General features: G+C 54.6%; 1 protein-coding gene across 1 annotated transcript in view; it reads left to right on the forward strand.

Annotated features, from left to right (window-relative positions):
- Sulf2 (sulfatase 2) overlaps positions 1 to 13715 on the forward strand; it is a 94375-nt gene that overhangs the window by 1256 nt on the left and 79404 nt on the right. The window lies entirely within an intron of this gene.

Below are 13715 nucleotides of genomic sequence, written 5' to 3' on the forward strand. Positions count from 1 at the left end.
AGACTCGGAGGACCAGCTAGGAGCCAGCCCACGTGGGGCTTGTCCGGGCAGGACGCGGGCAGGCGGCGGGCCGAATCTCGGAGTGAGAACTCGCAGATCGCGAAAGGACAAATAGGATTAGGGAAGGCAAACTTCCTCCCCGGCCAGGTCCGAAGCAGTTTCCACACCCTGCGGAGAGATGCTCCCCTCGCGGGGCTACGCGGTTGTACAAGTGAAGCTGCGACGATTGCTAGGGATGCACTTTCTTTCGTTTTTAAACATTCCGTGTAGTAGTTCATTCATTCGTTCCACCCGCACTTATAGAACGCCCTCGTGCCAGCCGCCGCCGCGTTGGCTTCCAGGGAAACGTGGATCTGTGTCGCGTCCTGCGCGTGAAGTGGCCGGGTCATTGGAGGGCGGCTGGGTAGAGGAGGAGTGAGAATCCCTGCTTTTGCGGAGTCACCCCTGCCCGCTACCTTCCTTCCGGGACTCGGGGGACCACGTCCCCTGCACAGAGTAGGCGCAGCACACAGTGGGAAGAGTGGCACAGCCTTCACCGTGACCCCCCCACACTTCTCGAAAGCTGTGATTCATCCACCCACTTTCTGGACAGTCTTTCCTGCAGCTTGTTTTAATCACTTTTGGAGTTAAAAGTCAATATTTAATTAGCCAAGTAATTACATTCGGCTTACGTTTGAATCTGGGTGTGTGCTCCCCGGTGCGTGTTGGGGCACCCACCCTCCCCCTCCATCTGTCCCCTGCCTCTTTCCCACAGTGCCTCCCCCCAGTCTCTGGGGGTGACCAGGCAGGTGAGCAGCTTTCCCAGGACACCCCAGAGTTGTGCACCCGCGGAGTAGTTAATAGTGAAGGGGGCGCCTCCCCTTGTCCGAGGGGGAGAGGTTTGATTAAATTAAACTCTTCCTTAAAGATCGGAGGGGGCAGGGCGGGGCCCTGAATACCGCTCCCCAAGGGACATCTGCCACGCCTTGCTAGACCCTCTCCTAGGGAGAACTGGACCTCTGTCCCGTGTGACATAGTGTTGGAGCTAGCAGGTCTGGGCTGATGGTGCGGGGGACGTTTGCACTGCGCTCTGACTTCACAGCCAAATTTGTGTGCACAAGGACAGGGTGCTGGCGTCACTGCTGTGGCTGAGGGTCACTGTGGTTTTGGACTTTGGACTCTGTAACATTTTGGGTTTTTTTATTTGAATTTATGGCTTTTTGTGAAACCCTAATAACATGTTAAGTTTTCAAACTTCAGGGTTGAAGGGTGAGTGACCGCAGACATCCTGAGCTGCAAGGAGGCCTCCTGCGTGTGGCTGAGTGCGGGGCTGTGACCCCACCCCAAAGCTCAGTGGCTGGCTTCCCAGGCACCCAGTGAGGGGCAGTCTAGGTCCTGAAGTTCCAAGTCCCATTTGGGATTTGGGATCATATTTCCCGTCCCCTCTCTGGCTTTGGTGGCTCTAACTACTTGCCCTGGGTGGGTGGGGCAGCCTGTGGTCTCCTGGAATATAGGAATATACAGGCAGGAATATAGTCCAGCTTTTAGAATTTGTTCCTGGAGACCAGAAGCCCTGTGCTGCTGAAGAATATCAGCATTTCTGAGCAGCTTGTAGTTAAAAGAAAAGGTAGAGTCTAGAACCAATACATAATTTAGGGAGTATCACAGGGGCCAAAAGAATTCCAAGCCGTTATATATAATAACTCCTCGAATCCACAGAAACCCAAGAGCCAGGTGTTGTGGTTGACATCATGTTAAAGGTGAGGAAACTGAGGCACAGAGGGATTATGACTTGCCAGCAGTGGTCAGTGGTGGAGCCCTTGGGCTCTAGGGTCCAGTTGGAACCCTCAAGTGGGCCGTGCTCTCAACTTGAGCTTTTATCCAAATGTAGGAAAAAAGCGGGCTAAACCAAGAACACAGAATAATGTTAAAAAGTAGAAAGCCACTGATATTCCTTCTGCTCTCCCAAACCACCGTCATTTGGGGAGTCTTGGGTTTGTCTTTTAGGGTTTTCTGCCTGGAAGAAATTGCATTTCCTGAGTTCCTTTCCCTTCTGTCTGTGCCTGTTCACTCCCGCGTCACAGGGCAAAGGGAACTAGGAAATATGCCATCTGAGAGTTTGAGCCCTTTGAGAGGACCGTGGCAAGAGGCTGGACATCCTCCCAGAGGTGAGACACTCATGGTTGGGGACAGAGTCGCCCCGTGAAGGCCCCAGGTCTAGGGCACTGTGTCTGGCTGTGTGCTGGTGGCCGTGGAAGGGGGCCCCCATGCTAAGCCCCACCGGCTCCCCAGCGAGGACACCCTCCCTGTGGCCTGCCTCCCCAAGACAACCTCATGACAAGCCCTGGGGGGAATCTGCAGATGCCCCCAACCAGCAGGATTCAAGGCGCTATCTAATTGGGAAATCATTAAGATCATTATAATTAATTGGCATCCTGATAAATGGTGTGATTGCCTAATTGGAGCAGTTGCTAGGGAACTGGGCCTCACTTGGAGCCTAGAGGGGAAGAGGCGCTGGGCTGGCCGAAGTTGGCGTTAGGGTTACAGACCCGGCTGGGCATGGGCAGGAGGCCAATGTGCCTCACCGCCTGGGCTGCGCTGTCTGAGCAGCTGGCGCTTGGGAGTTGCAAATGGAATATCAGGGTTTTCCTAGAAGGATGGTAATCAGGGCTCTTTCTCTTGCAAGCCACAGAAAGGGAAAAAAAAAACCCTCAAACCTGGGTAAGCAGAAGGGGCCCTGTTGTTTAAGCCGGTGCCACAAAGGCAAAGCAAAGATGGAGGGGGCTGGGGCCTCAGAGTTGGTCATGAGGGTCCATTCCCTTCCATCTCCACCCTGCCTTCATGGCCCCGGCTTTCTTCCCAGCTCTGAGGCCGCAGGCTCTGGCAGCTGTGGGCCCGGTGGCGAGGACAGCCGGGCTGCCTGGCCACCTGCCCAATGACAAGGCGGGGGCGTGTGACTCAACCTTTCTGTGCCTCTGTGTTCTCATCTGACGAATGGTGATGATCCCAGCACCTGTCCCTGGCTGTGGGAAAGGGTACATGAGATCACCAATGTCAAGTGTTTAGCATAGCATCTGGCTGTTACTGGAATGGAGGTGCAAGACCTGTCCTTCCATCTGCATGGAGGAAGAACAGGCTTCTTTCGAGGAAATGCCCACCTGAGCCCCAAGCTCCCCTCTAGCTGGATATTACTCTGTTCTCAGTGCAAACAAGTCACTGACCACAGATGTGAGTTGCACACAGTCAGCTCAGGGTGGACACCTAGGCCTATTCTGGGGGGTGCCAAGGGGGCCCCAAAACCCAGGAGAACGCAAGCGGCAGTGGTCTGCACTTTGGCTAGGTGGGGACCTTGGGAACAAACCCTTGCCCTTTCCCGCAGGGCAGCAGATGTCCCAAGACTTAGCTGCACAGATACAGCCTGGCCCTGGTCCTGCGCTTTCAAGGAGCCAGATTGCCCAGCCCTGCACTGTAAAAGTTACCTCAAGGTGCCTACTTAAAGTGTGCAAGCCCCAGACCTGGGAGTGAGCGGTACACTCCTGTAGCTTCCAGATCCACAGAGGTTTGGGGAGGAGGCCCTGGACCTGCCTGGCCAACAAGGGCTTTCCAGGTCGCCCTCGCACACATGGGCTCTGTGACTCTGCCGTGGGCCGGGCCCTGGGTTGGATCAGAGGCCAGCAACGGAGGACCCTGCACTTCCAGGGACCAAGAGGCTGAATCAGCTGGAGCAAACCAGTCCATGGCAGGGCTGTTTCTGAAAGCCAGAAGTACCTCAAGAAATAAAATAATGATGGACGGAAGATCGCTGCATGAGGGGTTGTCATGGGGGCAACGTCAGGCAGGTGGGCTGCAAAAGCCTCTGAGGAGGTCACCTGTGAGCTGTGGCCTACATTTTAGGAAGTAGCTGGCCTTGGGAGAATCTGGAAGGAGGGGGCCCTGAGGCAGAAAAGAGGGATCCATCCCATCCCTTGTGCAGGGCACAAATGCAAGCCCAGAGGTCAGAGGTGACACAGTTATACTATTGTCAGTGACATGGGAAACCATTAGCGGCTTTAAAGTAGGGAGTGGCGTGATTTGTGTCTCAGAGGCCGTGGCTCCTGCAGGAGGAATGTTGTGTGCATGGAAGCTGGGGTGCCAGGAGGTAGTCTGGTGGGCACTGGGCGTGGCCCCAAGGTGGCGTCATGGAGCCACAGTGCAGCCTGGAGATTATTTGCCAGGACTTTCTGGTGTGCTGAACGCTCAGAGTGAAGGAAAGGGCACCAGGGCGGTTTCGCCTGCTAGCGGACGGGTAGCAGCAGGAGACATTTTTGGTTGTCACAAGTGTGGACTGTCCTGGCACCTCCTGGGTGCTGCTAACCGTGCATGGTGATCCCTCAGTGAAGCTGGGAGAGGCCAGGGAGGGTGCGACCTGGACCTCAGCACCACCTGTGCCAGGCAAAGTTCCAAGGGTGGCGGATACAGACCTGTAGTTGCCCTGAATGCCGAGCTGCTGCAGGTCCAGGTTTTTAAGCTGCAGGGCTGGAGCCTCACCCAGGGAGCGTGCCCTAGGCTCCCAGCATGCACCCAGCCTGTTGTGCTTGCATTTGATGAATATTTCAGCACACCGGGCAGCGCTTCCACCCCCACCATCTCCTGAGGAGTTCTGAAGGCTCAGGCCATACCCAGGGCTCCCCAGGGGGCAGTGAGGTAGCTGTGGCTAAACAGGAGACCAGGGGAAGCGGCCTGGTCTCAGAATCTCAGCCTGGCAGTAGCACGAAGCCTCCTGGACCCAGCAGCGGTCAGAGCTGCTCCTACAGCCTGGCCCAGGACCCTGTGCAATTCTCTGCAGCCAGACTGTCGCTCAGTGTGATCTCAAAGCACGCGCTGCCCAGGGGCCCTGGCCTCTGACTCGAAGCCTCACCTGATGGAAGGCCTGGCCTGCGGCTCGGCGCACCTGGGCCCCACTGGAGACATGGGGAAATTCCATCCATCAGACTCCGTCCCTATGCCGGGCTTGTGTGGGGAGGCGGTGGGCAGGACCTGCCCCAGGGACCCGAGCAGTACTGAGATATTTGGCCAGGTGGACGCCAGATGTGGTGGGGAAGAATGTTGCTGACAGTTTTTCTTAAATTGGCTTGTGGTGTAGAACCCAGCAGGGGCTTGGTCCACCTCGGTAGCCGGAGAGGAGGAGCTCTGAACAAACCAGCAGCCTACAGAAGCTCAGGAGGTACTCACACTTGGTTGAACATGGCGGGGCTGCATTTCTAACCCACTGTGGACCCACTGTCCACAGACTTCTGAATGCAGACCATTTATGTGGATATTTCAGGGAATAGGAACACTTACCAGGATTCTTAATGGCTTAGAATCATAATCATTTGAATGTTATTTAAGCTACATTCACTTTGAGTTCCCAGACTACAGTGGAATAGAAACATTTCTTATAAAAAGTCCAAAGCAAGGGAGTCCAGACCTTAGCTGTCAATATGTTATCAGAAACTTAGGATCCTTCTATCTTCTGTTCCTCTGTCTGTATTATATCTTTGGTTTTATTGCCTTGTTATTTCAGTATGGCTGCCACAGCTCCAGACATCACATCCCTGCAAAGTGGGAATCCCTGTTTCACTTTTATACTTTTTGACCAGGGAACAAAATCTTTGCAGGAATACCCACACTACAGATTTTGTTTTATGTCTCACTGGACCAGAGTAGGGTTTCATACTCATCTCTAAACCAAACATGGGGAAGTCGAAATGCACATTCTGCTGTTTGACCTAGCTCAGTTGTTCCCAGATTAAACAGATCAAACACTCTCTTCTTAGGGAAATATTTTTCAGGTTTGCCTGAAATAAATTCATAGATACATATCCTATCTACACATATTCATCAATGAAACACTCTGACTGTGATTGAAAGGAAAGTGACTTAAATACATGCATTGCAGGACGTAAGCTTGGACACCACTTTTGAAGATGTGAAGCCAGTGGGTTGTTGGGTTGCTCAAATCCCCTGAGTAGCACAGCCACACAAACAGTGGAAGATTCTGGAACAGTGAACAGATCCCCCAAAGCTCCCAGTGAAACAGGCCAGGCCTCCCCAGTCTCTTTCAGTGTCTGTGAAACGATTCGTTCTCTGCAGCTTTTCACAGCACAAATGCCTGCTGAGATGGTGTCAATGGGGCAGTGTCAGTGACCCCACACCCCACTTCCGGGGCAACCCAGCCCTGTGCCAACGAGCAGTGGGGAAGTCAGGGCGAGTTGCAGTGGGACAGAGGGACAGTGCCTGGGTCCGGACAGTGCTTCCTGAGGGCTGGTGTCGCTGTGGCCACTGGTGCAGCTCGTATCACTTGTAGCTGGGGGGCATCCTGCCAAGGCCCTGGTCACCAGGCTCCGTGCCCATAAGGAAGGCCATGAGTCTAGTGTGCTGGTAACAGATGGAGAGAGTCCAGCCCAGGGAGGTGGCAGCAGGTCATGGACACTGGGATGCTGCACTGCGGCCCCAGTATCCTGCCCTCCCATGCCCGACTCGCAGGACAGAGCCGGCAGCCTGTCTTGAGCCCTGGGTGGCATTTGTCATTGCATGCTGGGAGCAGGGTGGGACCCCTCACATCTGCAGAGGAGCTCCTGAGGCTCCCAGTGCTCAGCCACACCCTGGCCAATTAAACCAGCAGGCTTGAAGCCAGGCATGGTGGCACACAACTGTGATCCCAGCACTGGGGAGGCTGAGGCAGGAGGATCGCTGTGAGTTCAAGACCAGCCTGGGCTACATAGTGAGTTCCGGGTCTGTCTCAACTACACAGTGAGACCCTGTCTCAAAAAACCAGCACCTTTGAGTTGGTGGCCTGGGCACAAGGTATCTCATGCCCAGGTAACTGCAGTGCGTTGTACAGCTGATGACTAACACAGGAAAGAAGCACTGGATAAGGGCCTTACAATGGTATATTTCCGCCACGTCCCAGAGCAGCTCTCAGGGTGCCAGCTGCCCCCAGGCACCTTCCCTTCGGGCCTGCTGTGACTATGATAGAGTCCAGGCTTGGTGCCATGTGCTGCACTGTGTGGCCTCCCCACCCCTTGAGCTGATCACACCTCCACACTGGCCAACAAAGTTTGCTCTGACCTCCGGACCTTTGCACTGGCTGCCGTTCCCACTTTCTGGTCTCCCCTTCCTCCATAGTCTCCCAAGTCTGGCTCCTTCTAATCCTTAAGGTCTCAAGTCAAATGTCACCACCTTTTCGAGATGTTGTCTTGTTTTGTGTTTATGGCATTTATCCATGTCTAGAATTATCTCAGATTGTGTCCCTACTCCTCTCACTAAAAAGTCAGCTTCCTGGTTGCAAGGACTTCGTCCATCATAAACCCGGCAGCTGGAACCAGGCCTGGCAGGTGCTTTGGAAATGTTTGTTGAAGGAAGGAGGCTTGGAGATTGACTGGCAGACCTGGAGTATTTGGGTGTCCTCACGTCAAGGTGGCTGCTCAAGGTGAGGAAGACAAAACCTGTCGGTCACGTGCAGAAAGCAAAGGTGGGAGTGGAGAAGGCTGGCTTCCCTCAGGCCTCAGTGGCTTCCAGAGTAAGGACTGTCCCCTCTGCCACACCAGGGCCAGCAAGCCCTGCAGGAGGACTGGCCCCTAGAGCCACCTGGGAGTGAAGGTAGGGCTCCGGAACCAGTGGCGTGACCCTCAAAACTGGCCCTGCTTGCTGAGCACTCAGGATGGGGACGGGCTAGGCTCACAGGATGTCTGTCATCTCTTTTTTAACCTACAGTCTGTTTCAGAAAATAGTTCTCAGGTTTTTAACAAGTGTGAGATTTCATTTCTTAAATGTTTTCAGCTCTGGAAGATAGGAGGGTCATAGCAGGCCACACGGATGCCTTTTCCACTGTCCCCACCCGTCTCTGTTGCCTGAGGCCGTGACCACGGCTGTCTCCTTTTCCCATCGCACTGGTTCTGTTCTGCTCACTGCAGAACCTCGTTCTCCCTTCCTATGCCTCGGCCCAAGTAGTCAGGGCAGATCAGAAAGGGGTAGCGAATTCCCTGCACCCAATGGTGTCAGCTGTGAACGTCCCCCGCCCTCCCACGCAGGCCCTCGACTTTGTCTCTGAGAGTTTGTTCGTGCCAAGCGGTCACACTCGAGGGACAGCGTGTTGCAAATATGTTTGTAATAATATTAGGAAAAAAAACCATCTGTTGCATTCTGGTTGCCAGGCACTTAGTCATCGCGTAACAGGGCCTGTGTCACCTCCACGTTGTAAAAGAGGAGCCCGAGGCTGTGTGAGTGAGGCCCACCAGAGCAGGAGCTCCGCGTTTGTCCCGCTTGTGCCCTGTGTCTCTGCTCACTGGCTGTGAGCGAAGGATCTCAGGAGGGAATGACCGGATGGGTGATGTTCTCCGGGTGATCTGGTCAGGATGCTGCCCTTGACCGGCGGTTCTGCCTCCTGCGGCTGTGCACAGCTGACCGGCAGCCAGTGCCGTCCCCCAAGGTGGGCCCGCAATGCCTGCACCCCTCTTTTGCGCAGGTGCCGGGGCTTCCTCACAGCGTGGTGGTCGCAGGCCAGCTTGACCCCAGAGAGCGCAGAACTGTCACAGCGTCCCTTCCGCCACATCACCTGGGTCAGAGCAGGCCGCTGAGCCGACCCGTTTCACGGGGTGGAGACTGCACAAGGAGAAGAAGTTTGGGCAGTGCCTGAAGCACCAGCCCCCCACAGACTGTGGGTAGCAGAGCCGAACTTCGGTGCCTGCAGACGAAGCAGGATTCCTGGGGAGAACGTTGTGAGGCTTTGGGGAGTCCATAGGAAGAGTGAGGCCTGCCAGGCTTAGGAAGGGACAGGAACAGGATCGCTGTCAGCCTCCTGCAGGAGGCCCCAGCAGGCCAAGTGCTCCCAGGTGCCCCTCGCGGCCCTGGTCACTTGGGTGAGAACAGCGTCGTCCGTCCATCCATTCCCTGAACTGTGAGGGGCGGGTACAGCGAGAGAGAGCCCGATTGGCCGATCTGGGTCACATGATCGCCCACAGCCCGAGAGGATGGCCGCCCGGGCAGCAGAGCTCTCAGAAGGAAGTTGGGTGGACTGGGTGTGTAGCTCAGAGGTAGAGCGCTGGCCTAGCATGTATACAGCGCTGGGTTCAAGCGCTAGAAAGATGGAGGTGTTGTCTAAAGAAGGAGACAGATGGATAGACCAGGAAAGTTAGAAATTACTCCATGGCTCCTGCCTAGGCAACCCTGTCCCTGGAGAAGCAGTTAACATTTAAAAATGAATAGATTAATGAATTTTTAAAGATGAGTATAAGTAGAATGCCAACAGGTGCTGCTGAGCATTAAAGAGTCTCTCTCTCTTTCTCTCTCTCTTTCTTTCTCTCTTTCTCTCTCTTTCTCTCTCTCTTTCTCTCTCTCTTTCTCTCTCTCTTTCTTTCTCTCTCTTTCTCTCTCTCTTTCTCTCTGTCCCTCCCTCCCTCCTCTCTCCCCCACCAGTTGAACCCAGGGAACACTGAGCTCTGTCTCTTTATTTTGAGACGCTCTTGCTGAGTTGCCCCAGCTGGCCTCAAACTTGGCGATCCTGCCTCAGCCCCCTGAGCAGCTGGGGTGACAGGTGTGTGTCACTGCACCTCCTTATGGTTTACCACTGACATCCAGGGCCCTTGTCGTGCCTCAGCACCTTCATTTGAAAAATAGGGGTGATTAGCAGTGGCCCCTGGCACGGAGCATCTGCGTTCTGCTGTGGATATGGCTGCCCCTTGCCACCCCTTCCTAGGGCCGTGGATTTAGCTCTTTGGTGCCACCTCCTGCCTCTCAAGCTCTAGGACCCGAGTTTGATCCCCGGTACCCAAGAAAAACCCTTCCTTCTAGGCCAGCATACTTGGTGACACCCAGCGAGTCCTCCAGCAGCTGTGAGGCCATGGGTCAGAGAAACTGATCCTCGCTCACATAGCCCTGGATCTTTCCTCCCTCCTGCCAGTCTTTTTCCAGCTCCTAATTAGATTGCACAGCACGTCGGGGTTGGGAGTGGGGCTCGTTCCAGATGTTCTCCGCTCAAATCCCTCAACTTTGCAGATTATTCTGTAAAAGTTGCTTCGGACTCCTCCCTCCGCCTGTGGGTCCAAGCTTCTGGAATAATTGTAAGCACCAGCCGTTTCCAAGGTGAGCTAATGAGCCGCTGCCTGCTAATCACAGAGGCCTGATGGGCCAGGCTGGCTCGAGGCCACAGATCAGGTGGAAAGGCAAGAAATAATTGGATTATTAATACCCAGCAACCAAAATAGCCTTTCATCGCTTGTATGTTCTTCCTGAAGAAAACAACGCTCTCCGGACACCAAAATCTGCATTCTGTCGGGGGTAAACAAGGCTGGGAAGGTGGAGTTGAAGTGGGGTGGGGTGGGGTGGGCCCACAGGCCAGTGGTGTCCCACTGAGAACCAGCCCACAATTAGGCGTGAATAATGACTCTGTTCAAGTCGGACTTTGTTGCTTTTGGCAAAAGCCTTTTGCGAAAATAACTTTGTAACTCACTGCCAGGGAAGCTTTTGTCCTCAGCTGAGACAAAGGAACAAAGAACAGAGGTGGAAATTTCTGTCTGATTCCCATTTCCCCAAAACACCCAGAGTGGACAGCAGACGTGGCTCGCCCACAAGGCACAGGCTTGGATAAAGCAGGGTCCCTTTATCTGTGCCTCCCCACCACTGTCACTCCCTGCTTCTGCCACCACGCACATCTTCATTCTGGTCATTCCCACCACAGGTCCTTTGCATGTGCTTTTTCCTTTGCTTACCATTTCACTCCTTACTAGCCTGCCTCTCACCTTTTATCTTGACTCAGATGTTCCCTCCTCTAAGAGGCCTGCCTGATTTCCTGTCACTCTGGAAACTCCCTCCAGAGTTCATAGGACATTCTGAGATTGCTTTTCATTTGTTGATTAGCCACTCCCCCATCAGAATGTCAGCGCCTGAAGACAGAGGCCTGCTCATGTCCCCTGAAAGAGCAGATGGCTGTGATGGTTTGCCAGCCACACTCCAAGGGGTTTTGCGTGGTGTGCTCAGTATTTAGGACAGAGTGGGTGTTTTTACAGTGTCTCCAGTGTGGTCTGGGTACCGGCCTCCCTCTTACCCTAAAACTGGGCTCTTCACTCTCCAGGTCCCTGCCTGGCCCCTGTGGGTATCTGAGTTTGTAACCCTGCTTCAGACAAAAGCCACTGTGGACATGTGTCTTTCTCCAAAGGTGACCAGGCCTCAGGCAGGCCTGCAAGTCTTAGCCACCCAGTCCTGCCGCTAGTGGGGCCCAGCAGTCATCACGTGTAGTGGAACGGGCACAGGGTAGTCACGACACTGGCTCTGGCCACAAGCAAGTTGTTTCTGCTCTGCACTGCTCCACACCCTAAGTCTCCTTTGTGGTCCTCCAGGAAGCCCACATCTCTCAGAACGAGACCCAGGAACTGGCCCACCTTCTCAATGAGTTCCATTTCTGGTGTTGCCATTATCAGTGGTGGTGGCTCTTGGTTGAGGACTCTTGGTTCCTTTGAGGACACTAGGCAGCATCTAGAGAGGTTGTCACATCTCAGGCGCAGGTGCTGTTTTGCGTCTCTCGGGTACAGTGTGAGCAGCAGGAAGCTGAGAGACCCTGGCCAGGGGCAGCTGGGCCTCTTTCCTCTAGGAAGGGAAAGACTTCCTTCCCAGCCGGCGGACTGCACTCAGAAGGGAAACAGGGATGGGCCTAGCACCGGCAAGCACACAGATGGAGAGACCCGACGTCTGGAGTGCACGGGGTGAGTCACCTGTCACCCCTGCAGAACAGCCATTTACCTCATGCCGTAAGCACCTGTTCCGGAAGCTGCCCACGAAAGCCACGTTTGATTCTGAGCCCTGAAGAAAAGCCACATGGTCTCGGGCCATGGCTGGTAGGTTAGAAGCCATCTGCAGCCTCCCACCAGCCAGGTGAAGGTCACACCCCACCTGACCTGGCCCTAGAGCCCCGGCCCGGAACCCCTATGGCCAGTGTTCGTGCCTCGGCCCCCACCAGTACTCCTGCACAGTGCCGTGCTAACAGTGGCCCTGAGCTCGGAGGGCTGCAGGCCCAAAGCCTACGTTTAGTCCTTCCGGCATGGCAGCTAAGAAGGCGGGGGAGCGAGGCCACTTCCCCAAATCACACCTCACACTTCTGGGTAGCTTTCTCAGCTTGTTGAGTGGCTTCCTTTGCACATACTGGCAAAGAGGAGGAGTTTAAAACAAAAGTGGGAAGAAGTGAATTTTTTAAAATTTCAGTTAAAATATTTTTCTTTCTCATGCCTTCTTGCTCTCTACCCCCTGGAGAGCCCTGTGGACCCTGACATTACTTTAACCTTTCGGGTTACATGAGAAGGAGGGTTGCTGAGGCTCAGGGGCTCTGGAGCAGGCGTGGCACCAGCTCCCGGGTCGGATCCGACTCCCATGTTCCTTCCTGACGGCCAGGCAGCTGTCTTCCGGGATGGCTGCAGACCTGCAGGCCCATCTGGCGTGTGGCCAAGGCAGCCCCCATGGAGGGGAGTCTGCGTCCCCCACTCGGGTCTCTCCAGCTGTGTGGCCCTGAGGGACAGCAGGGAAGACCAGCAGCTCCTGCACACTGGCTTTTGGAGCCCTCAGCTGCCACGTGGGAAGGCAGATGTCTCCCTGAGGAGAGGAAGCCCAGGCCACACACCACTGAGAAGCCACACACAGGTCACTGGGCACCAACTGCCCACAGAAGCCACAGCTGACCCAGGCCCAGCTCCTGAGACCTGTTGACCACGTCCACAGATGTTAGAAAGCAGAGACCAGCCATTCTGCTTTGTCCTGTTTGAATTTCTGATCACGAGTTTGGGCATAAAAGGAGATTTTATTCCGGTTTGGGAGTCAGCCACATATAGGGTCAGTAACTAGAGCATTTGGCAAATGCCAGTGTCCCTGCCATTCAGACATTCATTCCTGTATTCATCACACAGTATCCAGACTCTCTCCTTTTTCCCTTTCACTGCGTCCACCCTGGTCCCAGCCTTTCCACCTCTCCCTGCATGGTGGCAGTCATCTTGCCACCATTTGGCATCACCCCTGCCCCTGTGCACAGCAGAAGGATCCTGTTAAAACCTACAGCAGCTTGCACCACCCCAGGCTAGAACCTCCCAGGCTGGCCTCAACCTGTCCCATCCAGCCACACTTGCTCACTTTATGTCCCTCAGCCACCCAGGCATTTTCCTGCCTCAGGACATTTGCCCTTGCTCTTGCCTGGGGCTAGAATGCTATTCCCCTAAATATCCACAAAGCCTCTCCTTCCCTTCCCTTCCCTCAGAGCTCTGTGTAAATGTCTTCTCTCAGTCTGTCCAAGAGCCCTTCTCTGACCGCTGAGTATTAAGTAACATGCACACACCAGCACCCAAGCACCTCCACCTCCCTGCCCTGCCATATCCCTTAGGACTCGCTGCCTTACATGCATAGTAATCCTATTTTGGCTTCTGATCCGTGATTGTTCACTTCCCAATCCCAGCATTCAGATCAGGTTCTGTGTATCGTAGGTGCTCAGGAAGCGTTTATCGACTGGCTGGAAGAATTAGCAGCTGGGCTGTGCCACAGGCTGGAGCTATAATAAACAAGAAAGAGGCAGCCCCTCCATTGGGAGAGTTGACTCCCACGACACACATCCCTGCCCAAGGCCTACATGAAGGGAGCACAGGCTGCAATGCTGTGAAGAGGGCAGAGTTGGGCAGGGACGGGGATGCCCTGTCGCCCACCACCTCCACTGTCACAGGGTGGTTGAGTCAGGACCTGAATTC

This window comes from Fukomys damarensis, unplaced genomic scaffold (assembly GCF_012274545.1).
Source record: "Fukomys damarensis isolate Sample0158 unplaced genomic scaffold, DMR_v1.0_HiC HiC_scaffold_22, whole genome shotgun sequence".
In the NCBI taxonomy this organism is placed as follows: Eukaryota; Metazoa; Chordata; class Mammalia; order Rodentia; family Bathyergidae; genus Fukomys; species Fukomys damarensis.